The following is a 5,840-nucleotide window of genomic DNA, read 5'->3' as shown; positions in this document are numbered from 1 at the left end:
GGCATCTCGAAACGAATGTTGTTACGTCTTTCTTCATTTTCAGTCACTAAAACATCTGCTTTAAATCTTGATATATTTTGGTAACCCACAGATGTATTGAGAACTTACCCTGATGAACTTATGTAAAAATCTTTTGGTGTAATCCTTCATCGCTTCACACATAAATCATGTCTGTATATCTCTGATGCCTTAGCATATTTAGTAGTTTTTTCATTCCCTCTTTAGTAGTTTTTCTTATGTTTTATTAAAGATTTAACAACTAATCTATGTTATTTGGAGTTGTTTTAGAATTGTTGTACGTCCAAGTTATTTTTTAAGAAATTTAGGTGAAGAGAAGCAATCGGGAAAAATGGGTGCCCAGCGCCTAGAACAAAGAAGAAAGAATGGGTGCCCAGTGCCCAGAACATGGAAGAAAGAATGGGCGTTTAGTGCCCAAAAGAAGATAAGGAATGGGTTCCTAGCCCCCAAAGCTGAGAAAAAGGAATGGGCGCCCAATGCCCATGAATTTTCTAACTCCCAGAGCCCAAAGCCAAGCACCAACCTGTTTTGTTGAATCCTTTAATCCTCATGGAAATGATACCACGGTGCTGGATTTGGCAAGTTCACCAAATCGCTTCAAGTAATACTTGTGGAAATGATACTTACTCATCATGGTATTAGTTGAAGCAATTTGGTGCACTTGCCAAACCTAACATTGTGGTATCGTTCCCACAAGAATTAAAGGATTGAGTAAAACAGTATTTAATTGAAACCCTAATTAGATTCAGGAAACTTTTATAAGAGGATGAGTTGAACTTTGAAATAGAAACAAAATGTTATGCAAAGCTTTTGATTGATGAGAGAGATAGACAATAAATGAAGATGTTAAGATTTCAAAGATGTTTAATTCTCAAGAAAGGAAATGTTCATGTTTATCACCTTAATTCATGCAAAGATGTTTTCACGACAAATCTTTTGTAATCAAATCACAATCCCTCGGCAATTTAATTTGTCTTTATCATAGCTAATTCCTTGGTCAATTAATTAGCAAAAAGAAGTTAAGTGCAATTCTAATTTAATATCACACAACTTTCAAAAGCTATTCCTTATCAATTGAAAAGTTATGAGAATAACTTTCAAGCTAATTTTAATATTTACTTTCCCAAGATAATAAAGGAATCCAAGCCAGGGTTAGAATATTTTTCAATACTTCTAATTACTTAGAATAAAATGAAACCAAATTTTTAAAAAGTATCAATGCATTAATCAAAATAAAATAATAATCAATTACCAACCCCAGAAAAATAAATAGAGCTTCTAACCCTAACACAAAAGAATTAGTGACGCATGGAGAAAAATATAAACAAAAGATAAACTATGCTAATGAATGCTAGATGATGGATGATCGCTCATCCCTACTTATTTATACCTAAATTCTAACCTAAATTCTAAATTCACAATAAATCTAATATTTTCTTTTCTAGAAGAATAAGATAAACCTAACAATATCTTAAACTTAAACAAAAACTAATCTTATCTTCTCTAACAATAACTTAAACTAACTACATTCAAATCTTAAATTCTTAGAGTGTGTGTCGGCCGAATCAAGTGCTCTTGAAAGAATACTGGGCCTTGATTTTTGCATGTTCGCTGGCACTAGATGTTGGCTCCCCTTCTTTGGTTCCTCATAAGCATTGGGCGCTCTCCTTTGACGCTTGGCACCAGAACTTTTGTTGTGTTAATTGAGCGCTAGTCTTTGTTTTTCTTCGATAAGGCGTTGGGTGCCAAGGTTGGGTGCTTGGCATTAGGGCCCTAAGAGCTAGAAAATTCTTGGGTGCTGGGCGTTCACTTCTCTTTTGCTTGGGCGTTGAGCACCCATTCTTCTTTTCTTCTTGGCGCTGAGCGCTCATTCCTTTTTCTCAGCTTTGAGCGCTAGACGCCCATTCCTTCTCTTCTTTTGGGCACTGGGCGCCCATTCTTTTTTCCATGTTGTGGGACCTAGGTGCCCGCTTTTTCTCTTGAGCTTTGGGTGTTGGGTGCCCATTCTTTCTTCTTTGTTTGGACGTTGGGAGCCAATATATATGCGTTGGGCACTCATTTTTTCTAATTGCTTCTTTTCACCTAAATTTCTTAAAATAACCTGAACACACAATTCTAAAATAACTCCGAGTGATATAAATTAGCTGGAAAATATTTAATAAAACATAAAAAAAATTACTAAAAAGAATGCAAAAAACTGCTAAAGATGCCAACACATCAATCTCCATAACCCTTTACTATCTTGTCGTAGCTCTCCTTGCTTCTCTTTGTTGACAGAAGCCAGAAATTTTGACATCTCTAATTTCTGTACTTGCGCTCGTTGAATAGCAGATTTGAAATCGGTTGATACATTTATTTGGGCCAAGCAAACCTCTTGTGAAAATTTTTTAATCCCAATTTGAGTTCCTCAATTTCTGCTATTAACTATTCTTCCTTAATCATCATCCACGAAATTCTTATGCTCTGTCCAAGTCAATGAATTTTGGCATGTGGTGGATTTAAAGGAAAGAAAGAGGGTCGTAGTTTGAGAGGGAGATAGAGTGGAAATTTAGTGTTGAATATGATGTTATTTGAATGACATATTTATGTTTATCTCAAGTTAATTCACCACATGGTGAATTAATTTTTAGTAGTTGATAATAAATTATGAAAGTGAAATAAATATATGAGTGATAAAACATGTGGTTGAAATTAATTTTTAAAAAATAATTATTAAAAATAATAATTATTTGATCATTTATTTTTACTATATCAGACAAAACATATAATTATACTGGTATAAGTAATATCAGTCTCATATATTATCTTAATTCTAAAATATGTATAACATATTTTGATGAAGATAAATAGATAAAAGAATACCTATAAAAAAATTTTACCAATTGAATTTGGACTTGGTACTTAAAAATCATTATTAGAAAGTACCTTTTCATACTATATAAAAAATAATATTTTATTAAAAACTTTTTTTTACATGGACCCACCTCGTTCAAATGAATCAAAGCATGGTTCTTGAATTTTGTGAATTCTCATCATAAAAATTTCGAACAGTCATTCTGTAGAAAAATTGTTTTGGAAGCTTCATTAGTGATGCTATTTTACTAATGAAGTGTGCTAGCTAGCCAAATATTAATTATAATATAAAAATATTATATAAAAATTTTTATATTCTTGATAAATAAATAATATACACCATTTTATTATTTATTTTTTTATTATGTATTATTTTTTTGTATGCTTGAAATTATTAATGTTTTTTTAGAATTAATTTCAATTTTTTTTAAATTAAATCTCTAAAATTTTTCACTTACATTATTATTCATTAAAATGTAATTTTTCTGTAAATATTATGGAAGTTAAATTTAAAAATTTTAATAACTGCTATTGCATAACTCATATTTTACATATAAACTATTAGAAAATAAAAAATAAAAGATAAAATATAAAAAAATAAATTTTAAAAATAATTATTAACTCGTCATAGTAAACAGAATTTAAAAAAATAATTTTTTAGAAATAATTATTAACTTGTTATATTAAAATCAATAAATAAGCATACATATGAATATTAAATAAAAAATATTAATAATTAAAATTATGACTTATTAGTGCACATGAGATAATTTGAATAATACAATAAGACGCATAGTTTAAAATTTGGTAATATTAATTATAAAAATTTATTAATTATAGACATCATATATATGAAATTATGAATATTATGAGTATAAAATTATGAATGTCATTAATATGAGAAATTATCGATGTTATGTGTATGAATTTATGGATGTTATGAGTAAATTTATCAATTGAATAAATTAATTTAAAAATTTGACATATTTTCAAATTCAATTATGAAAGAATTTAAAAACATTTATGTTAATTTGATAGTTACTTATGCAATAACTAAAAAAAAATATGTGTATAGATGTAATATCTAATAAACATGAATTTAAATTTTAGATGTTAGTTGTATATAATTATGGATGTTATCTATATGAACTTATGAATGCTATGTGTATGAACTTAGTTAGTACAATATAATTATAGATGCACATACAACAACAACAACAACAACAACAAAGCCTTATCCCACTAAGTGGGGTCGGCTACATGAATCAAACGACGCCATTGTGCTCTGTCATGTATCATGTCTACAGAGAGACCGTTTACATGTAGATCTCGTTTGACCACCTCATGGATGGTCTTCTTAGGTCTTCCTCTGCCTTTCGCCCTTTGTCCATCTTCCATCTCATCCACCCTCCTGACTGGATGTTCTATCGGTCTCCTTCTCACATGTCCAAACCACCTGAGACGCGATTCAACCATCTTTTCCACAATGGGTGCTACTCCAACTCTCTCCCTTATATCTTCATTCCTTATTTTATCCAATCGCGTGTGACCACTCATCCATCTCAACATCTTCATCTCTGCCACATAAAAAAAATTAAATCAATTTATTACCATATCTCATCAAAGTTAGTGTAGTCTTTCATATTCTCAAAAATTGATTGACGGACAATAATTTCATCGGATGAGTTTGTCTGTTGTTCAAATTATTTAACTCCTTGTAAATTTTCTTGTCCTATTCCAATTCTACTTGTAATTGAAATAGAGTTGTGATTTTTAGCTAAAGGGAATAAACAACCTTCATGATCCAAATTAACAATGAAAAATCTATTAAACCAAGCTTTCACATTTGTCAATCTTTGCCATAATAATAAATGAACTAAAGGAAATAAAAATCAATTACAATTAAAATTATTTAATTAATATTATTATCATTTTTAATTCTTATTAGTGATTATTGTATTCTTAAATTTAAGATTTGAACCTCTTTCAAAAGATGTCATTTTGTTGGTGCCTATTTATTAAGCATGAGAGAGAGAATCATATGACATTATAACATTCAAATTATAAAATAAAATATTAAATAGTGATTACAAGAATGTCTAATAATTAGGGATATAATATTATAATCAACATTATTAATAAGTGGGGCTGATAAGAATATGATAAGTACATTGATAAGAGAGTGAGATAGAAGATTAAAATATTATTAAATTATATAAATGAAGTAAATCATAGAAAGTTTTGACTAATTATGATTGAAAATTTTTTGTTACCAAATTTTTTCCTTTACTAATTAGTAACTTTGGATTTGTTGAATTTAAAATTTTTTTAAATAAATAAATTATTTTATTTACTAAAATATGTAATTTAAGAAATATTTATCAACTTGTATAGTATTATTTATTTTATTTGCACTGTATACAAAAAAGTATACAAATATTTCATTTATACCATAAAAAAAATAAGTTACTTTTTTTAAGCTATATCTCGAATGCAAATGAAATATGTGTAAAAATTTTAATTTATCACTATCAATGAAATATGAGTATTTGTAGGTATAAAAAATTTTATTTTAAAATAAAAAAATATTTATAGTATAATTTGAATCAATTTCAAAATAAAAATTAATATAATTTATTACTATTCAAATCGAATTAGATCGATTTATTTATAATTTTTTTTACTACTACTTATGAATTATTTTCACCTACAAACTTCTTGTTTTTCTGACATTTTCTATATGATAAATGAACATGAAACACACAAAATTTAATGATATATAATTTAAATTATAAATTTTTAAATAACAAAATATTTAAAATTTAAAATTCTTTTATATATTTTTTTTAGTACTAATTGAGATATTAGTTTTTTAAAAGTGAATCAGTTATAGGGGAAAGAGACTTTGCAATGCTGGATTTAAAAATATATACATTGAGAGCAGTGAATTATTGAATTTAAAAGTGATT

Source organism: Arachis duranensis, chromosome 3 (assembly GCF_000817695.3).
Source record: "Arachis duranensis cultivar V14167 chromosome 3, aradu.V14167.gnm2.J7QH, whole genome shotgun sequence".
NCBI classification, from domain to species: domain Eukaryota; kingdom Viridiplantae; phylum Streptophyta; class Magnoliopsida; order Fabales; family Fabaceae; genus Arachis; species Arachis duranensis.
Note: the sequence above shows the minus strand (reverse complement) of the source record.